Source organism: Pan troglodytes, chromosome X (assembly GCF_028858775.2).
Source record: "Pan troglodytes isolate AG18354 chromosome X, NHGRI_mPanTro3-v2.0_pri, whole genome shotgun sequence".
Taxonomy (NCBI): domain Eukaryota; kingdom Metazoa; phylum Chordata; class Mammalia; order Primates; family Hominidae; genus Pan; species Pan troglodytes.
Window position 1 is genome coordinate 126,551,214 of NC_072421.2, and position 23,059 is coordinate 126,574,272.

Consider the following 23,059-nt stretch of genomic DNA (forward strand, 5'->3'; position numbering starts at 1 on the left):
AAACAGGTTGAAGATCTAAGCCATTTTTGATAAACTGTACCTCATAAGCCCTTCAAAGGTAAATCTATTGACAAGTATGATTCATTAGTATACTAAGCACAGCTTACAAAAGAACTCATCTGTGGAGTTTTTAACTGCAAAGAGTAATTTGTTTGAATGCAGAATTCAGTATCAGTCAATGAATGAAGGTCAGGATTAGGTGACTTCTCTTTAGCAGATTTCAAGTCAACCCTGAAACTCAGCCATCAGTGCATTTCCCATCACCACCCCCACTTTCTCTCAAAGGCAAATGAAGTACACATATAAGGCTGAGAAATAAGAGACTCTTGCTTGTGGTATGCTTTCATTCTCTTCCTGGCTCTCTGCTCTCTAGACACCCAGTGACCTCATGCTGCCTCCCATTGCTGTGTACCATCTGGTGATGCCCTCACTGCAGTATCTCATGTCTCTCACCTACACTTATCTATTCGAGTAACCTACGTGACCCCTTTCCTTCGGATATCATGTGGGATTGCAAGTGGCTCCGAGAAATTAATTAGTACTAATTTGTTAATGGCCGAAAATAAATTTTGTTGTTTAGACCCACACCTATCCCACTCTAGGTAATAGAAGGCAGCAAATTAAAGCTGGCCTAAAAATCCACCAGACTGAAAGACAGGACAACAGAATCCTAGCTCAACTTTTCTACAACTGGGCTGTGGGATTTATTCTCTTTGGGTGTCACTTTCTTAACCGTAATCAGAATTCGTTACCACAAATGGTAATCCATTTGTGGATTACCAGTACTCTCCTGCATGCCTCCACAGTCTATCCCTGCCTACCCCAAAGTGAAGAGGACTTATTTTGGAATTCGGTAGGTTTTTCTACAAAACAGGACTGACTCTACTTGTGTTTATACACAGCTCATTGCTCTCCAGAAGAGGCCCTCTCCTTTCCTTAATTGAACCTGACTCTATATTTTGAAGAATGGATGAAAAGAGAATGTTAGAAGCATTCTTAGAGTATTTTAACTTAAGGTTCAATATTACAGAGTTGTAAATGCCAAGATAAGACTTTGGAACTTGATTCTCCAGGACAACAGGGAATCATGGAAGTTTTCTGAGCAAAGGAGTGACAAACAAGGTTGTGTTGTGTTTGTAAAACTAAATAGTTAAATTATCACTCTGTGGAAAAAAATCAAAATATTTCTTTGCCATATTTTGACATGGTTGTTCAAAGGACCTGCAAACAGAAGTAGCCCTGCAAAGCTTTCTTTTGTGTGGAAGATTTGTACCTGTAGAGAATCTGCATTGATGAAGCCAGGTTTTCTCTGAGGCCTTCCCTTGTCCAGATCTAGGAATGATTAACTGAAAGTCTGACACCCTTAAAGGCCCAAAAGAAATATCTACCATCTATTCTTTCTGAGGGCTGCTACCTGTGAGGTTTCATCTACATAACAAGACCACCTTGCTAGCCAGGACTCCTCTTCTCCCACTCCCATAATCGATTTTGCCACAGGCTAAGCCCCCATTGTTTCTTTAACCTCAAGATGATATATAATCTTCTGTGCCCCATTGGGGTGTTGGGGTTATCACTCTGTGGTTCTTCCCCATGTGAATAAGTTTGTGTGCTGGAGAGAGAAATCAGCAAGATGATCCACTAGAGACACCAGGTGCTTGTCCCTCACCCCCCACAAGAAAGGACCAAGGCAATGAAAAAACAAATAATATTTAACTGGAGTGTCAAAAGAAGAGTGCTGCAGTGCAGATGCACCTTTGTTGACTAGAAATCCAGAAGAGCAGCATAGAAGCACCCAGCCTCTACAGCCCCTTCTTCCTCACCTGGATCAGATCTGCCTGGAGCCAGAAGGGACTTCCCATCATGGGGCAAAGGCAAGCAGAAGAACCCCACCAGCCTCCATTGCCTCACAAAAACCTTACTACAGGAAACCTTACTACAGGATTTTCCTTACTACAGGAAAATCCCACAGATTTTTCACACCTACCCCCTGTGAACTTGAGACTAGACCCACTGCTGAAGTCTACTGTACCTCCCCAACACTAGGGCTCCATCTTCATTCCACTAAGCCCACACTGGTAGCTGAACACTACAACCCCAGCTGTGCAGAGCTTGGACCCAGGATCAGCTATGACCTTGCTCCTGCACAACAGGGAAACCAACTCCCACCATAGACACTTCCAGCCAGAGGAACAGTCTGGCATTCCCACCCAGTGCAAACCCACCCTTGAGCCAGCCAAACTGCTGCATTCCCTCCCTCATGCAGGAAAGGCCCTCAAGCCTCTGAACAGCTGACGCACTCCCAGAAGGTGGAGTAGCTACAGACCCACTCCCAAGGCCTGAGAAACAGACCCACCCCTTACAGACAAGCCCCTGGCCTGACCAATAGCCATGCAGCCCCTAATCAGGGCCTGAGAAAAGCTCCAGGGCCACCACTAGCAGATATACCCCCATCCAATCAGCAGAGTGCCCATGCCTTGGGACTGAGAAACAGCCCCACGGGCCACCCTGGTGGGCAAGCCTCCAGGCAAGCCGAGCAGCCTTGTACTTGCATCCCGGACCTAAGAAGCAGCCCTACGGCCACCCCTAGCAGACATTTACCCATGCCAGCTGAGAAGCCATGGGACTATATCCTGGGTCTGAGAAATATCCCTGTGGGCTGTCCCTGGCAGACACACCCCAGGTCAGCTGAGCAGCTGTGCGCCTGCATGCCAGGCCTGAGAAACAGCCCCATGAGCCACCCCAGCAGACACATACCCAGGCCAGGTGAGAAGCCATACAACCACATCCCAGGCCTGAGAAATAGCCCCGTTTCCTGGCAGGCAAATCCCCAGGCCAGCCAAGCAACTGCGTGAGCGTGCTCCCAGCCAGAGTGTAACAGCCCTCATAGAACCAACCCAAGCCCCAAGTTGGTTGACTCACCATGGCACACACTCTCCCCCAACCTGAGAAATGCCTCGCAAGTCTACCCCCAGCAAAGCCACAGCACCACAACCACAAACTCTTCACTGTCTAGGCCCTGAGACACTCAAAATGTCACTAGCATGGATTACACATGGAATATTCTCCAGGATTGATCATGTGTTAGAACACAAAACAAGTCTCAAAAAAAAAAAAAATTAAAAGTGGAAATCCTATCAAGTATCTTACCTGGTCAAAATGGAATGAAACTAGAAATCAATAACAAGAGGAACATTTTAAACTATACAAATGCATGGATATTAAACAACATGCTCCAGAATGACCAATGGGTGAAGGAAGGAATTAAAAATGAAATTTAAAAATTCCTTGAAACAAATGAAAATAGAAACAAAACACACCAAAATCTATAGGGCACAGCAAGAGCAGTACTGAGAGGCAAACTTACAGGATGAATAAGTTTTAGGGAACTAATAAAAAAGTGAATACTTGACAGATCCTTACATAAAAAAAGAAAACGTGAAAGATTTCAAATAAATAACTTAATGATGGCCGGGCACGGTGGCTCATGCCTGTAATCCCAGCACTTTGGGAGGCCGAGATGGGCAGATCACGAGGTCAGGATATCGATACCATCCTGGCTAACACGGTAAAACCCCGTCTCTACTAAAAATTCAAAAAATTAGCCAGGCGTGGTGGCGGCTGCCTGTAGTCCCAGCTACTCGGGAGGCCGAGGCAGGAGAATGGCATGAACCTGGGAGGCGGAGCTTGCAGTGAGCCGAGATTGCGCCACTGCACTCCAGCCTGGGCAACAGAGCAAGACTCCGTCTCAAAAAAAATAAAAATAAAAATAAAAATAATAACTTAATGATATATCTCAAGTAATTAGAAAAGGAAGGACAAACCAAACCAACCCCAAATTAGTAGAAAGAAAGAAATAATAAATCACAGAGCAGAAATAAATGGAACTGATACTAAAAAAAGTTTTAAAAGATCAATAAAACAAAAAGTTGTTTTTCTTAAAATATAAAATTAACAAACCATTAGCTAGACCAAGTAAAAGTCATAGAAGTCCCAAACAAAATCAGAAACATGGAGATGTCACAGTGGATCCCACAGAAATACAAAGGATCATTAGAAACTATTATAATCAACTATACATCACTAGATTTGAAAACCTAAATGAAATGGACAAATTTCTGGACACATACAACCTAACAAAATGGAACAAAGAAGATGTAGGACATATGAACAGACCTATAACAAGTAACAAGATTGAATCATTAGTAAAAAATCTCCCAACAAAGAAAAGTTCAGGACTGGATGTCTTCACTGCTGGATTCTACCAAGTCTTTAAAGAAAAATTAATACCAATTCTTCTCAAATTATTCCAAAAAACTAAAGTGGAGAAAATTCTTCCTAAGTCATTTTGCAAAGCCAGCATAATCCCGATACCAAAACCAGGCAAGGACAAAACGTAAAAAATAACTACAGGCCAGTATTCCTGATCATAGATGCAAAAATCCTCAACAACATGCTAGCATATTGAATCCAACAACACATCAGAAAGATAATACAGCACGATAAAGTGGGATTTATCCCAGAAATGCAAGGATGTTTCAGCATATGCAAAGCAAAAAACATGATACATTGCATCAACAGAATAAAGAATAAAAACCATATGATCATCTCAAAAGAAGCAGAAAAAGCATTTGATAAAGTTCAGCATCCCTTCATGATAAAAACTCACAATAAATTAGGTATCGAAGGAAAAGCACTTCAACACAATAAAGGCCATATATGACAAACCCACAGCTAACATCCTACTGAATGGAGAATAGCTAAAAGCTTTTCCTCTAAGAACTGGAACAAGACAAGGATGCCCACTTGCTCCACTCCTATTCGACATAGTACTAGAAGTCCTGGTCGAGAAATTAGGCAAGAGAAATAAATAAAGGGCATCTAAGGCATCCAAATTGGAAAGAAAGAAGTCAAATTGTCCCTGTTTGTGGATGACATGATCTTATACATAGAAAAACCAAAAGACTCTAACAAAAATCTCTTAGAACTGATAAATGAATTCAGAAAAGCTGCAGAATACAAAATCAACATACAAAAATCAGTAGCATTTATATACACAAACAACAAACTAGCTGAAAAAGAAATCAAGAAGGCAAGCCAATTTACCATAGCTACAAAAATGTTTATTGCAGCACTGTCCACAATAGCCAAGACATAGAATCAACCTAGGTGTTGAACAATAGATAAATGGATAGAGAAAATGTGGTATATATACACAATTGAATACTATTCAGCCATAAAAAGAATGAAATCCTGTCATTCACAGCACCACGGATGGAACTGAAGGACATTATGTTGAGTGAAATAAGCCAGGAACAGAAAGTTAATCACCATGTGCTCTTACTCATAAGTGGAAGCTAAAAAAAAGGTTGGTCTCACAGAAGTAAGAAGTAAAACAGAGGATACTAGAGTCTGGGAAGGGTGGAGGAGAGAGATTTGTTAAAAGACAAAACTACAGCTAGATAGGGGGAATAAGTTTTAGTGTACTACTGCACTGTGGAATTACTATAGTTAATGATATATAGTTTCAAATAGCTAAAAGGAGGACATTGGATATTACCAAGACAAATAATAAATGTTTTGGCTCAACTGGCCAAGAAGATGGATATCTAAATAGTATTGCCCCCGCTTATGGCATTTGCAGCTTCTCTTTTGTCATTTCTTCTCCTAGACCTCTCTCCTGGCTCATATATCCCATCTTCAGCAACTTCTGAACAGACTACTGGCAACTGTATGTAGCTTGTTTCCTGATGTTTTGCCTTTCTTTAGAAAGATAGTGATTACTCCTGGGACTAAGTAAAAGAGGGATATAAGGGTCCTAGAGCTGCCTCACCTGTTCAGGGCATCCAGACTCTTAAAGCATAAGAGACGCCTCTTAAACCTCAGCTAAGCACAAGCCCCGCAGGGTAGAGAAATAACCAGAAAAGAAGTGTGTGTGCACATGCTAGAAAGAGGATGAGGGGGGTGGGGGCAACATCGAAACAATCATCTCATTCATCAAAGAGAGAGCAGAGACCTGACGCAGTGATACAGAAAAGACTCTATGGCTGTTATGACTTACCTGAGTGGCTGGATCTTATACACTCTTTGGACTCCAGTAGAGTTATGTAAAATTTCCCTTTTACTGTTGTAAATTCAAAAACCTTTTATGACCTTTTACTATTTGCCAAGCAGGCACTGAGAGAGACATGAGACCACAGAGGTGAAGAAAACACAATCCCCCATAACCCCACTTTATGCCTATACCCTACCTTATACATATCTCTATTATTTGACCCACCACTTCCTCCCAAATGAAAAGAGGAGAATCCTTGTATCTCCAGTGCCTATTACAATGTCTGGAGCATTGTAGAAACTCAATACAGGAGGCAAACAAGAACAATTATGAATAAAGTGAATTCTATTTTTTCACTGACTCCAGAGACTGATGTATTTTCCTAATGGATCTTCGATGATCACTAATTGCAAACACTTTGGTTTTTAGTCCTCTCAATCAATGCTCTATGATATGTTAACAAAGCATAAAAGAACTAGGGAAGCACCTTCAGATTTAAGGAACCCCTTTGTACTCTAAATATAACCACCCCAATAATGTAGTTGATATTTTAGGTGAGTTTGATATGCCTGGGCTTCTTAAGCAGGACCACCTACCTGCAGCAGCAATTTCTTTCAGCCCCTCTCCCAGAAAGCAAGCTCCCTGATTTAAATATAACCCCAGGGGAAAAAATGTTCCCTCCCAGCAATTGTTGAGTGAACCCACAGCTGCTGCCTATTGTTAGGCACCAGCTCAAGCAATCAGGCTTTCTTTGTATTAGCTGAAAAACAAGGAAATCGCACATCCACGCCTAACTGCCTCACACCTGTGCTTGCAAAAGTGGCAGAAGCACTGAGCATCTTGTGACTAATCTGGAAAATTGTCTACTTCAAGCAAAGTGACTTTCAGTGTTTCAGGTAAGCTTCTAACCTCTTTTCCAGCTACATGTGTGATTTGGAATGCACATATTTGTTCCTTCTTCCTGGTAGTCTTTCAACTCTAAGCTCTGCCTGGTACAGGACTTTCAGATCATGGCTTTATGCTGAGATCCAAGGAACAGATTACAATGGTGAGTCTGAAAATTAGCACATAGGACCTCTCTAAGTGCAGAAAGACCGCTAGAGAGAAACTGAAACTCAACTCATTGCCAGACTCTGATTTTCAAGTAATAATAGCAACAATTTATTTTTTGCTTACTATATGCCAGGCACTGTTTTAAAGCCATTATCCTGTTTTTCACAGGTAAGGGAACTGTGGCACATATATGCTAAGTAACCTGTGCAAGATTGCGCAGCTAACAGATGTGAACTCAATTAACTCTATGTGGTTTTTCAAATTAATTTATTCATTAACTCACTCCCCTTAACACAATTCAAAATACTTATGTTAAACAAATTATTATAATTTGTTGATTTCAAATCAAGAGCCTTTTAATCACTATCATTTTTTTTTTTTATCTTCATCATAGCACTTACAGTTGGCTCTGCTCCCTAGGCATGGCCAATGGCCAAGAATCATTCCAAGTCTCTGCTCCTGCTCTTCTCTCAACCCCATCTCTACCTATCAAAATCCTAGACACCTTCAAGGTCCATATCAAACATTCTCTTCTTTCTGAAACTTTCCTAGTCATCTAGCTAGATACAATCTCTTATCCCTCATATTTCTCTGTTGGGAAACCGTTATGGTCTAGCTTTTAGTAGATATTAGGGTAATTATTTTATCCTCACCTTCTACTCAACCATAAGTTCCCTAGGGGCAGAAATTAAGACACACTCCTCTTTGGATCATCTGCAGGGCCTAACATAGTGTCTTGCAAATAGTGGATGCAGAATATATGTTTACTGAATTTTCAGTTGAGAACTCTGTGTACACGTTGCCAAGAAACAAAGAACAGCGAGAGATGGTGAAAAAAATGTAAAGAGGAAGAGAGGTTAGAATTGTAAAGAGCTTAAGAAATCAGCCAGAAGGAAATATGTACAAGTACCCTTGCATGGCAAGGGAAGCTAGGAAGAGTGTGGAAGCTAGGAACCATGTGAAAATCTATTTGATCAGAAAAACTGTTAGTGTTTTACAAAATGAAGCTACTCCTCTCCTATCTTGGAAGACAGAGTCAATAATGTTCAGTCTTCCAAAATTATATACTTCTCCCAAATTTCTGCTAAAATAATTTGACACTAATCCAGCTGACCATTTACTATACAGCATTAGATATTTAAGCTTTCTGTATAGATCTGACTCTTCTCTTGCTATTAGTTGAATCTTCTTGACCTTATGTTCTGCCATTTACCACCAATCTAAATTATTTTATTATGTTAACTATCATGCTGGATTCCCATTGTTCTCTTGACCCTGTGATAGGAATATTACCAGCTATATGCTGTCCTCTTTATGAACTTGTGGTTTTCCTCCTGGCATGTTCTCATGCCACATGGTTCCTACCCCATTTCCTGTAGCTGGGTTCAGCCCAAATTCTCAATCAGTATGGCTTCCATATGCCAGCTCATGAATTAGTGTCAGTCTGTGATGGAGTTTACTCCTGCTGGGGATGAAATTTAATTATATTTTTGTAATTTTTCTGTTTGTCTATTTCTCTTAATTTATATTTATCTTTTTTTATGGAGACTAAATTAGTCTTATAATTCAATATATTCAACTGAAAGGGTTGTTTTTATATTAATACTCTGGCCTTTCTGCTTGTATTTAAATTCACTTTTATGGTATAACAGTGATAATTAGTTGTTGGTAGTTGTGTGTGTGTGTATGTGTGTTCTTATGTGTCAAAATAAAATGCTGGCAATCTAATATTAGTTTTCCAGGTATTTATCTACATTTATCTATTTAAACACACACAAACACTTTCTTCTCTTTTTTTAACTGACCTGGGAACCTCTGCTCAGAAGGATGCTGATAACCTTAATGAGTGCATGCAAGGATTAGAGCAAACCAATTCCAATTAATGGTCTTATTCTGCTGGTGGTGGGCTGCCATTTTCTTCAAGTATAAAAGCCAGTAGGTTTTATTTAGTTCAGTTACACAATGGTATGAATTTCTTCCAAGAGTCTACCTAAGGAAAATCTATGTATTTATTAAGGTAAGAAGTCTATTAAGCCACACCATTTATAATCATTCCACATAATGTATAGAGTGTGTAAATAGTGCTCCTGAACAGTCTATAGAGAGATACATTCATATATTTACCCTTGAATCAGGCACTCCCGTATTGCAGCATATTTGTATTTATAGATTTTTTTTCCCTTGGAACTCAGCCTCACAGACACTTCAGTGCAGTCTCTCACCATCCTTTTGCAGCTTCCTGGTGGAGATGACATTTGCTCAGCTAGAGAATAGACACTTTCTAGCTGAGTTGCTCATCACACTGATACCCTAAGGCCTGGCTGATTGGCTGTCAGAGGACTCCAGCTGTTTAGCTGCCGTGATATGTCTTTCATAGGAAAAGACATTTCCTGGAACATCAACAGCTTGTTAAGGACTGGGGAGTGCAGGGGAGAAATTTTAAAATTTTGGAGGAACTGAGTGTTTTGAACTTGGAGGAGGCATGAAGATGAAACAGAGAAAGGGATGAAGGGGAGACTTTTCCCTCCTCTGTGTTTGAAAGACTCATTTTCAGAGCTAACCTTACAATTTATGATGAGCAGCCCTCTGCAGCTTAGCAGGTCAAGTGTTGGTAGGAGAAGCAAATCTGTTACCCACCCTAGGGGTGCACAGACCATATGAAGATGTAAACTCATCAAAGAAGCTGGAAAACTCCTCATGAAATTGTCAGCAATTTCATTTCAATCTGATTTTCTTTGTGCCTTGATTTCCCCTTCTGAAAATCAAGGTTGAAGAACACTCTTGGACATGCTTATAAGATCCCAGAGAGCAAAACGTTGACCAAAGATACCTGGATTCTGAAGGTCCCTTTGGGAAGCTAAGTTGGTAGCCAGAGCACACAGAAGGGAGGACCACAGTGCTAATGAGGCCATGCTTGCCAATTTGAAGCCCATGTGGGCCAATTAGCTCTGCTTTCTTCCGCTGCCATCAACTGACCCCTGAACTCTGGCCACTCACCTCACAGATCTATGCCATTTGTCACTGGGGTCAGCAAGAGAGTGCGTGGTTGTCTCAGTGAAAATTTAACAGAGCATGTTTCCAAGTGTCACCTTGATGTGTGAGGGGCAGCACAGGAACTCCTCAGGGTATCAAGTACTGTTTAACGGTCTCCTGGAGTCCTCCTGCCATCTGTGCTTCCCACTCTGACATATCTTATCACTCTCTATTGTCTTTGTCTGCTTGCCTATTTGTTTTCTCCCACCAAACTGTGAGCTCTTTGAGAACTTATATTGGCTTAACATAAGTATTGTATCTTACTTAATTCTGTAACCTTGGCAACTCACACAGTATAGACACATAGCAAGAGCTCTGTAAACCTTACGTGACTGAATGAAGGAATGTAAAGGGCCTATCTCCAGCATTCCTCAACAAGGTTTGACAACAGCTCAGTGGGTCAGCAATTCCACCATAAAAATCTGCAAAAATTTCCTAGAATAAATGCATATAATTCACTCCAAACATTTTAACAGATAAATGCCTTTGCAAAAATATTACCTATGAGCCAAGGGACAGATGTGGATAGCAACAAATTGGTCTGCCAGGGTAATATAAGCACCTAAAGTTTGTAAATCAGTAACCTAACGCTGGCTTATTCAGTGGCATATGCAACAAAGCAAAGCCCTTTTGAATAAAAAATAAAATCATCATCTGAGTTTACAATGGAGAGTCGCTCCTTTGGATTGGAGGTTCCTAGAAGGTGAAGATGGTGCTTCATCAAAAGGCCATACACATCAAATGCACTAGGGAAGAAATAGGAGCACTTTGAGTTCTGATTTCAGCAATAAGTGAGCCATACTCTCTCATCTAGCCTCCCTGTGTCTCTGAGGCCTAAAACATACTACCCTCTACTCATGACCGTCCATGCTTGTCAGGATTACTTTATTAGTTGTTTAATGCTCAATTCAGATGTCACTGCCTCTAGGATGTCTTCACTGACCACCATCCCCAAGGTGGATTCTGTGCCTTTACTATATACTTCCATGGAGACCATGATTTCTTCTTTTATTGGAACTTTATGTTTTATTGTAATTTTCCCTTTACCTATTTATCTTCTCTGATAGACTGTGAGTTTGTTGACAATAAAAATTCTATGTCAGTAGGTCTGGGGTAGAGTAATTGTTATGACCAAGGAAGTTTGGGATATACTGTTCTAATTCATTGTGTTCACAGTCCTGGATGCATAATTAAATATAAAACACTGCCACTAGCCAACCCAATCAGAAACATAGTTTCGATTCCAAAATTAACCCTTTGCTCCCAAATATCAGTTGGAGAAAGGCTAAGGAGTGAGGAATACCCAGTGAGGTAGCTACTATTCTATGACCATTTTATGGAGAGATAAGCTGAAGGTTTGACAGTTTATGTGATTTTCCTAGTTACTTACTGTAAGTGCCAGAGCCAAAATTCAAAGCCAGATCTGTTTTTTTTTTTTTTTTTTTTCGGAATTGTATTTTGAAAATGTTTAAAATACAGGAAAGTTTAAAGGGGTTGAAAATCATATACCTACCACCTAAATTCTGCCATTAATATTTTACTCTGTTTTGTCATGTATACATCATCTACTTGTCTGTCTACTCATTGATCAATTTATCTTAATTTTGATGCACTTCAAAGTAATTGCAGACATCAATATACTTCAACTATATACTATATGATTATAGCATGCGTATCATCAACTAGGATTTAATATTTGTTTGCAGTGTTTTCTTTTGATGTAAAACTTACGATGAAATGCACAAATCTTACATGTATGTTTGCTGGACTTTGATAAATGCATACACCTCAGCTACCCAAACCCCTATAAAGATTTAGAACATTATAATTCCCCTAAAAAGTTCTCTCATGTCCTTTTCAGTCAATGCCACCACCATATCGAGAGGCAACCACTGTTCTGAAATTCTTCCATCATAGTTTAGTTTATTCTGCTCTAGAGTGTATATAAATGGAATCACAAGGTATGTACTCTTTTGTGTAAGCATTTACCAATGTGGTTTTATAAATCAGTATTGTGTCCCATTCCATTATTGAATTGTGCTCCATTATATGGAGATACCCCAGTTTGTTTACTTATTCTCCTATTGATAGATAACATTTCTACTTTCTGTCTATTATGAGCACTGCTGCTGTGAAAATTCCTGTACAAGTCTTTGTGTGGATATATACTTTCATGTCTCTTGAGTACATACCTAAGAATGGAATTGCTAGGTCATGGGGTGTGTATGCTTAGTTTTATAAGAAATTGCTATACATTTTTCCAAAAGTGGTTGTACCATTTTAACACACCTATCAGCAAAGTTTGATAGTTCCAATTCCTCCACATTCTCATCAACACCTGATTTTCTTGATCTTTTACATTGTAGTCACAGTGATGGGTATGTGATAGCATCTCATTGTCTAACTCAGACTTTTTGAATTTCAAAATTAATGGCTTTTTTATCCTGATCACATTACAAATGTATGTAGGTATATAAAAATAACAAGAAACTCATAGTACAAGTCACGACATGAGAAGTGCAATATAAATGAAGTGCCAAAACATCATAGAGAGATAGAACTTCCAGCTGAGATACACAATATGATGTCATATATTCATTTTTTCATTAATTCAAAAATATTTATAAAGAACCTATTAGGTAGTGGGGATATAACAGTAATCAAAACTACAAAGGTCCCTGCCATCATAGAACATTAATTCTTTTGCTGTTGTTGTTGTTGAGACAGGGTCTCACTCTGTTGCCCAGGCTGTAGTGTAGTGGCATTATCATAGCTCACTGCAGCCTTGACCTCCCAGGCTCAAGTGATCCTCCTGCCTCAGTCTCCCAAGTAGCTAGGACTACAGGTGTACACCACCACACTTGGCTAATTTTTAGAACGTTCTTTCTAGAGACAGGGTATCACCACATAACCCAGGCTGGTCATGAAACATAAATTCTAATGGAGTGAGGGAACACAATAAACAAACTAGTAAAATGCATCTCAGATGGTGATAAGGGCCATTGGGTAAAATAATACAGGGAAGATGGGGAATAGGGAAGGCTGGCAGGAGGAGACTATTTTATATAAAGTAGGCAAAGCATTTATTTAAGATAGATCTTGAAGAATGACTAAAGTTCAACCTAAAGCAAATAAATAGAAAAACTTCAAATAGGGTGCGGGTGGACACAAAGATAACATTGATCAGTGAGAAAGAACAAGGACTGAGTGTGATAGGAGCCTCAGGTCTGTCTTGGAGCACATTGGGAAACAAAGCTGAAAAGGCTAGGGAGAGAGCAGTTTATGGAGCTTGTGCCTATTTCATCAGGCAACAAAGAGCTACAGACTGGGTTTAAGCAAGATGGACCCAATAATGGACCTAGAAAAAAACTGAATTTGTGGCATTTCATTTGGTTGAATAAACATTTTTCAGTGCCTACTGAAAGGATTGTAGGAGGGAGAAACTAAAGATGGTGGAGAGAAGTAGGAAAAATAATGAGTTATCTGCTGCCATTAATAAATAACTAAGACTGTGGAAAGTAATTGAAAGATAGAAAATTTATCGAGGAGATAGAATTAAGAGGCTTGGTGACTTAAGGTGGCAGTAGGAAGGGTGCTAATCTCTTTTCTGCTTGGAATAGCATATATACATCTTCCAGTAGCAACAAAAATAAATGAATATTGGCAGCAGTACCCATACAGAATCAGGCCTTCCTTTTGAAGAATTGGGACTTTTTCCATTGCCTTTGCTAGAGCATCGCCCTCCACCCTCCAGTCCAGAGTGGTTGAGCCTATTTGAACCTGTGTTTCTATACAGTGTAAGAGGAATCTCAACCATTTGGGCCATGGCATCCAAGGGTATGAAGAATGCTCACCAGAATTTTTGCACATGGCTGAGAAGGTGGTTCTTTCCAAGAAAAAAAAAAAAGAAAGAAAATACCAAAGAACAATACCACCACCACCATCTAAATTTCTTTTACTGGCTTGTCAAATGCCTGAAAGTTTCACCATTCAATGGGAGAGTTCAGAGTCAAAGATTCAATATTTAGGCTCTTCTGGAATCATGTACATTGAAATTAATTGAGAACTCTTGCTTGAGAGAAACAACAGATTCACATGGATTCATGTGTCTCATGCCTCAATTACCCTTCATTCATTGAGCATAATGGGAAACTCAAAAGAAGAGGTCTCATGACAGAGGTAACTGAGGATAGGTGATAGGGATAGTAAGAAGATCTATAGTTAACTGAGGATGGGTGGTGGAGATATTAAGAAGATCTGCAACAGAAAATAGGCCCAGGCAGAGCTCCAACTGACGGGCGTGTGTGAGCCTAAGTCAGTTGTTTAAGGGTGTGAATGAATGGGAGAATGAGCCATCAAAAGGCAATAGCAGCAGGATACCTGCTTCAAATATTTTCCTGTCATCAAATTGCTGGACTGTGGAAAGTTCAAAAGGTTAAGAATCACTGGCTTTATTAAATTGTATCTGCAATAAACCAAAGCTCTGAAACTTAAAAATGTCAGTATCACAACGGAGGTTCCCAGCCTGGGACACCTCACCATCCTCTGCATACAATCTCAAAGATGTCCTCTTTCAGGGCCTTCCACTCTCTCTCAAAATACAGTACTGACTGAGTCATCACAGTGGGCCCCCATTTAGCACCTGCTGCATATATGTCACTTTACTCAGTGAATTCCTGCTACTTGGTTAAAGACACTGCTGCTTTTCAAAGCAGTGAGTAGGGTGGGGGAAGGTGGATCTCAACTCACCAAGTGTCAAAGTAACGAATGGGGGAAGTGAAGCGAAGTGAAGCCAATGATCATCAGCAGCAGGAGCTACAAAGAAGGCTTCAACCAACCTTCACGCCTCTCACTTTAACTAAAGGGTTGGTAAAGAAAAGGGCCTTGTGAGGCATAGGACAAAAGATAGTGCCTGGGTAGAGTGGGCACTGGATCAATGAACGTTGAATGAAAAAGTCAGAAAAGTAGCATGAGGCCAGGTAGAGGTGCCCAGTGCCCAGAGGTAGATATTTGCTTTTTTAAGAAAAAAATCCTGCCTCCCTCTACATATCGTGGCATCCATTTTTTTCTTCTAAAATGCATAAAGCCATCTATCTTTTGTGCCTTTATAGATACAAGATGCATCCCTTTGCATGGGATCTGGGTGTGTGGGTGTACATGTAAATGACTGTAGCATAATTGTAATCCATGGAATGAGCCTGGTTCACATGAGGGAACCACTAATTTGAACTCTACACACACGGAATTGGTGATGACTTAACCAGTGGGTGTTGTAAACAAGATAATAAGGGAGATGCTTCATTTATTCAAGGAAATATTCAAGTAACCACTTATGTCAAACACAAGAATAATTCTTATTAATATTTTTAAGTGACTCCTCTAGAGACCTATATCCGAGGCAATACAACATTAAAATGCTTCATTAATTCAGACTGGTCTCTGCTCACCATCTCAATCAGTTATTCCAAATCATCAGTGTTATATCACAGTTTAAGAAATATGGAAAATGATTTGGCTGTGAAGGTATAGCTCATGTTAAATGCTCCCTGAAAAGCTTGGGGTTTGAACTGAGACACTGAAAGCCCTAAGAGGCCTGCTCGAAATATGGAGGGTTCTCTGAATTCAGTCAAGGATATTCTTATGAATTTGAAAAAGGGAGAATCTTTGTCCACTTCAGTTACACTCTATCACTCTACAGTTTCCACTTGTTAAATACCACTAGAGTATGCTCTACCTTGGGGAAAAAAAATTCTTTTAGGTCTCTAGAGATGTGAAAGAATGAACTAAGTATCTTTTAAAGTGAAGTGTTTACACTCTATACTGTTTATCTTCCCATTGACAGACAAAGAAGCCTTTGCTAAGAGCTTGCTCAAAAGTCTTTTAAACACATTTCTAGGGGAGAAGAACGAGAGAGGCAGATTGAGTTTGAGCTCAAAGAAGATCTGGGAGTGAAAACCCAGATATGAAAGCTGGAAATTGCAGCTCCTACTTGCTAAAGTACACCTAGGTTGAAATTAGCAGAACCGCGCAGTGGGGAGGGTCTCCAGTTTAATAAAGGTAATCCAACTAATTCGATTTCAGATAAGATTGGAAATAATGAAATATTTGGGAAGAAAAACAGAACAGAGTTCATCTCTAAAGAACCAACAATAGCTTTGGCTCGCAAAACAAACTATAAGATGGGCAGTCGCAGCAATACTGGTATAATTAGCAAATAAAAGAATAAAAATTAGTAGACTATTTTTCTCCTTACCCTGGAGTATGGGGAGAGAAACTGGTAACACTGACAGGTCCAATCTGAACTCAAAGGAAGAGAGAACAAGCTAAAAGGACAGTCTCTGACTTTGCATTTACTTTCCAACCCCGCCTGCTTTTAGTGCCTTAGAGAACAGAGGAGACATACACAGCAGGGCAAATGCTTTAGTTTTTTAATAATGAAACAGCATAATCTAATAGGCAAAGTTGTGCACTGAAAGTCAGGAGAGCTATCCTCTAGTCCAGCTCTGTCCTTTCCTGGTTGTGTGACCTTAGGCATGTCATTAAACCTCTCATGCCTCCAGTTAATTGGTGTATACACTGTGAGCCTGGGTTTGTGTAATTTTATACACAATGCACTTGTGTAAAATTATCTCTGAAGTCCCTAAATATTATTTTAAAATTATATAGTATCACGAAAGCTTTAATAGTCTATAATTCAATGATTTCATCTACCCAAGAAAAAATTGTAGCCCCTAGAGATTTAGCTAAGGAGAGTATGTACATGCGTGTGCATGCACAGAAGAGAGGAGGAGAAAGGCAGAGGGAAATGATTCATTATGAGTGCACAATAAAACCAACAAGAAGAAAATAGATGGTTTAAAAATAAATTGATGTCTAATTATTTTGACTTACTCTAAACAAGCCTGCAACAGGGATGGGTTGCAGCCTGAAAAGTCTGTTTTGAAAGCTCCCTCAGATTTTTAACCACAAATCCTGTCTCAAAGTCATGCAAAGGAAAATCTCTTGTGAGTCTTTAAATCTCCATCAGCTGATACATGAAAATGAGGGTAGGACCAGCTACACGGTGGGGAATAAACCAACATGACCCTACTTTTATCCCATACAAATGCCTTGTAATTGTTCTTGGAGTGCAACAGACAGCTTACTTTGTTATTAGCAAGCTGAGTATTATTTTTACAAGATAAACAACAAATCCAGACTCAGGACAGGGGCTGGCAAACATTTTGCACAAAAAGCCAGATAGTAAAGATTTTAGGCTTTGCAGGTCACATACTGCCTCTGTCACATATTCTTCTTTTGTTTGTTTTGATTTTTTTTTACAATCCTCTGAAATTGAGAGTACAGGCTGGGCGCGGTGGCTCATTCCTGTAATCCCAGCACCTTGGGAGTCCTAGGCGGAAGGATTGCTTGAGCCCAGGAGTTCAAGACCAGCCTGAGCAACATAGAGAGACCCTATCTCTACAAAAAAATTTAAAAATTAGCCAGGCATGGTGGCACACACCTACAGTCCCAGCTACTCAGAAGGCTGAGGTGGGAGGGTCACTTGAGCCCAGGAGATTGATGCTGCAGTGAGCCAAAATCATGCCATTGCACTCCAGCCTGTGCCACAGAGGGAGACCCCATTTCAAAGCAAAAAAAAAAATCTTGAGTACAAAAACAGGCCGTAGGGTGGATTCGACCTGCTGGCAGTAGTTTGGCTACTCCTGCACCAAATTAAGCAAGCAAGTAACAGTGGTAGTGTGGGCTCAAATCTACCAGGTCAAATAGTCAAAGTCAAATAGACTTAGACCAAGTAAATCTATTAAGCTATGTTTCAAAAGAGCTGTGGCAGAATGTATAGGCAAGGAAGTACACTGGGGCCCTTGGAGAATAGCCACAGCATTTCTTCGAGGTATTACTATTGACATTATTTATAGCTAGGATTTGAACCCTGGCAGACCAACTCCAAAGCCAATGTTGTCACCCACTGTGCATATTCTGAAATAGCACTTTGTGAGTGGCTTTGTAGAGGCATCTCACATTTTAGATAAACAGGGTGTTCCTTGCTCTTTCTGTAAATCAACTCCTATTTTCTCAGTGATTTACATGAAAATTTCAGATGGACTGTCAATATATACTTTTTCCTAACAAATTAGTCTTAAGCTTCACTGCCTCCTCCCCCTTCCCCCAATCTTCCTTGCCAAAGTACTAAATGTTGTATAAACAAATACTTAAAAATACAAACGACAATTCTGATATATATAGGATTCCTTTAGGAATCATTTTATAAGCTAAAGAGTCCTTTCAAAATATGAGTGATTCCTCAATGGAACAGCCTAGAAAGTCCAGAACTAAACCCAAACACACACAGGAGCTTAGTATATGCTAAAGGTGGTATTTACATTTATGGGGAAGAGATAGTTGATTAAATAGTATTGAGACAATTGGGCAGAAACCTAGAAGAGTAAAGTTGAATCCACAACTCACATCTGACCCAAAACAAATTCCAGATGGGTCAGTGTTTTAGCATAAAAAATAAAACTGAAAAAGAGTAGAAGAAAGGTCATTTTAAAATAATCTTGGAATGGAGAGAAGTTTTTTCTAAGTATGACACAAAATCCATAAGCCAAAAAAGAAAATAAATATTTTTTCAGTGCAAAAATTCCGTGATGTTAAAAAAAATTCACAGACAGAAACATTTGCAATTTATATTACAGAAAAGGAATTAACTTTCTTAATATAAAAAGATCTCCTGTAAATCAATTTTAGAAGATCAACAGGCAAATTGCAAATGGTCAAGGATAATAAACAGATTATTTGTAGGAAATGAAGTACTAAATTAAATGTAGTATAGTTGCTCAACTTCATCCATAATAAGAAAAATGTAAATTAAAAACCTCATTGAGATGATTTTCCACCTGTCAGATTGGTGATGATTAAAAGAAAGTTTCCTAACACCTTGCGCTGGTAAGGCTGTGGGGTAACAGTCACTCTTATGAGTTGTTGAGGGGAATGTAAATTGGCACAACCTGTATGGACAGCAAGTTTGCCATACCTACCAAAATTTGAAATGCACTTACCTTTGGACCTAGCAATTCCACTTTTAGGAATTTATTCTATAGAAGTGTTCATGCATAATAAATGACAAATATATAAAGGTATTAATTGGAGTATTTACTGAAAAAAATTCAAATGTTTATCAATAGGAAACATTTTTATAAATTATGGTAGATCCAAATCGACATCTGTATGTTACTGGTAGAAAATCCTTTCCAAAATATATACTTAAGTGGAAAAGCAAGGAATATAACAATGTTTATAGTATATAGTATGCTACCATTTGTCTCAAAGCTGGGACAAAGTAATATATATCTGCATGTGAAAGGCAGCAGAGCATAATGGTTAAGAGCATGGATTCTGAAGCAACCAGCCTGGATCTGAATCTTGGCTCTACCATGTAATAACTGGATTTCTTCGTGCCTCAGTCTCCTCATCTGTAAAGTGGAATTAATAACAGTACCTACCTCACTGAGCTGTTTTGAGGATTAAATGAGTCAATATTCTCAAAGTCTTAGAATAGTACCTCAGACACATAGTAAGTACTATTTAAGCATTTGTTAAATAAATAAATAGCGGAGAATATGCCTGGGAGGTTACATATAAAAAGTTGCATCTAGCTAAAGGGCAAAAATAAAAGGAGATTTATACCTGTGGAATATTCTACCAAATGCTTATATAATACCTATTGTTTTTTAAGTACATGATATTTAAAGTGTAAGTGAGTTCTATTCCCTAGCACCCTCAACTTACCTGGACTCATCTCCTCTCTACCCATCCTTTGTTTTGGCCCATCATCTTCACTTTCCATGCCTTCCACTATTGCTTCTTATTAAGTTTACTATCCCGTTCCTTTCTTTACCCCAGTCCCTTTACTTGTCTCTAACTTTCTACACTGTTTCATGACTTCACAGCCTTCACAGCCTTCTTTCTGCTGCTCACTCCCTAATCCACCTTTCACGGATGCCAACACCACATTCTCAAAGTTTCAAATCTAGATATCCCATTGCCTCAAACTCAGCACATCAAAGTGAGCATGTCATCCCCCTCTCATCTCAACCTCTCTATTTTTATCTCCCAAGCTAGAAACTTGACACTTAACTTTGACTCTTCTATCTATTTCATCCCCTACACCCACCAAATCCATCAATGTATCCTTTTACATGTCTCTTCTTGACTATTTGCTATTAACAGGTATATTGGCTTAGACCAGCACTTCTCAAACGTTAATGGGCATAATGTGCATATGTATCAGCTGAAGAGCTTGTTAAATACAGATTCTGAATCAGTAGGTATGGTAGCCGGCCTACAAAATAGTCTTCAGTGACCTCATGTCCTGGTATCTCTTCCCGTGTAGTCCTCTCCCACATTGTATCAGGGTTGGCCTGCATGATCAAGAACATAAGGTCAGAAAGTGATAGTAGACTATCTGTGAGATTAGATTATAGAAGACAGTGTTGCTTTTGTCTTGGTTTCCCTCTGTCTCTTTCTCTCTCTCTCTTGGATTACTCACTCTGGGAGAAGACAGTTACCATGTTGAGAATTCACTCAGGCAGGCTATGGAGAGGCCAACATAGTAACAACCTGAAGCCTCCAGTCCACAACTAGTGAAAACTGAAGCCTCTTGCCAATGGCCACATGAGCAAGTTTGGAAGTAGGTCCTTCAGCCCCCAGTCAAGTGTTCAGATGACTACAGCTCTAACCAAAATCTTGAGTATAACCTCATGAGAGAACCGTCTCTGAGCCAGAACCACCCAGCTAAATTATCCCTGATTCCTGACCACAGAAACTATGAGATATACATGTCTGTGGTTTTAAACTATCAAGTTTTAAGGTGGTTTGTTAAGCAGCAGCAGATAACTTAGACCAGTGGTCCCCAACCTTTTTGACACCAGGGACCAGTTTCGTGGAAGATAATTTTTCCATGGACTGGGGGGAAGGCGGGCTGGTTTCAGGATGATTCAAGTGCATTACATTTATTGTGCACTTTATTTCTATTATCATTACATTGTAATATATAATGTATATACATGTATATATTATTATATGTAATATATACAGTGACAGAACATCAGGCATTAGATTCTCATAAGGAGTGTGCAACCTAGATCCCTCGCATGTGCAGTTCACAATAGGGATCATGCTTCTGTGAGAATCTAATGCCACTGCTGATCTGACAGGAGGCGGAGCTCGGGTGGTGATGCTGAATTGCCTGCTGCTCACTTCCTGCTGTGTGGCCAAGTTTCTAACAGGTCACGGATCAGTACTGGTCTGTGGCCCAGACAGTATATCTGGGATGGAGCCTAAAAAAATTCTGCATTCCTAATAAGCTCCCCGAGGATACAGATGTTAATGCTGCTGGACCTTGCTTGAGTAGCAAGCCCTATACCATTACAGCAGCCTCCCACCCAATCCCCACCCCGAGTATCTCTCTGCTCCAATCCTATTACGTTCCTATTTCACAACGTATAATGATTCCCTGTCACCTATTGTATAAAGTCAAAGTCCTCAGCCTGTCTGTCAAAATCCTTTGGCAGCTGGCCATAGTTGTTATGCTTTTAGTAATATTTCTTACTGCTCTCCACCAGGCACTTTCTGCTCCTGTCAACCTGATCTCCTCCCAACCTTCTGCACACATCACATTCATTCCTTTTCCTGGGCTTTCTATTATCACTATGTCCACTTATTTCCAGCCGTCACCAATATACATATAACTAACATGTCTTGCACCCTCCTCTGCTATCCAAACTCAACCTCCAAGGCCTAGCTCAGTTCTTATTTCCCCCATAAAATTTTCCCTGCTTTATTTTTACCTAACAGTTTTATGAGTCACAATCTCAACTTCCAAGCTTAATTTTAAGCAATTTTAGGTCAGGAATATATCTCATAAGTCTTAATAGCTCTGGGGCACCCAGCACAGGGTTGGACACAAAAAAAGTAAGTAAGTGTCAATTGACTGAATCTGCCTGTCACATTCAATGTAGCCGCATGCCTACAAGCACTGCCAAAATTTACTCCCAGGTTTTACAACAACAGAGAGAATCCCTGAAAAAATCCACTCCCCTCTTCCCTGCCACCTTCCTCTATACCAAGTTACTCTCTTATTTATTCTTTCCACATCACTGGCAGGTAAGAAGGTAACATATTGAGAGGACAGCTTTTATTATGGGCAGCAATAGAAGGGGAAATAATGTCACAGCTAATCCAAAAGCCGTTTCATTTTGGATTTGAAATCCCTTCTTTGATCAGGAAGGCAGATGTGCTGTGAACTCATTAGGGTTTCCCTAAGCAGTGTGAATCATCTACAAGAACACATTGAGAAGGCAGCCAGGGGAGATAGACCTGAGAACACAATGGCTGATGAAGGAAGATCATCTGAGAAAGATAAATACCCCACGACAGATAACACACATTGAAGGTAATGAACAAAACAAGTAACAGAGAGATGAAGACAGACCAAGACAGACATGATCCTGAGGCTTGCGTATTCCACACATCAGACCATAAAGACCATTTTACAAAAGAACAACATCCACTATATTTTGAATGTTTACTATCTGTCAGACGTTGTACTGTTCACTTTGCACAAATCAACTCATGTTAATCCATACCACAATCCTGTGAGTTAGATGCTAAGGGTAGTCCCATTTCCCTGATGAGGAAGCTGAGGCTCAGAAAGGTTAAGCGACTGCTCCGTGATCAAACAGCTAGAAATTGGTTGAGCTGGGACTTGAACCCAGTACTATCTGAAGCTAAAGCCCTTATTCTCAATCTCTATATTCTAGGTCTAGCCCTCATCCTCATTTTGGTAGATAATGCATGAAAATATCTGTGACAGATTCATGGAAATTTAGAAAGCAGCAGAAAGTTACTATTCAGTTCCTA

At 39.8% G+C, this 23,059-nt stretch overlaps 2 long non-coding RNA genes across 2 annotated transcripts in view; one reads left to right on the top strand and one right to left on the bottom strand.

Annotated features, from left to right (window-relative positions):
• LOC107971136 (uncharacterized) overlaps positions 1–23,059 on the bottom strand; it is a 156,409-nt gene that overhangs the window by 113,674 nt on the left and 19,676 nt on the right. The gene's annotated exons all lie outside the window — the stretch shown is intronic.
• Positions 6,765–23,059, top strand: part of LOC107971137 (uncharacterized) — a 130,258-nt gene continuing 113,963 nt past the window's right edge. The window contains exon 1 of the long non-coding RNA XR_001714062.4: positions 6,765–6,948. This is a non-coding gene — a long non-coding RNA (uncharacterized LOC107971137). The remainder of the gene's footprint in view (positions 6,949–23,059) is intronic.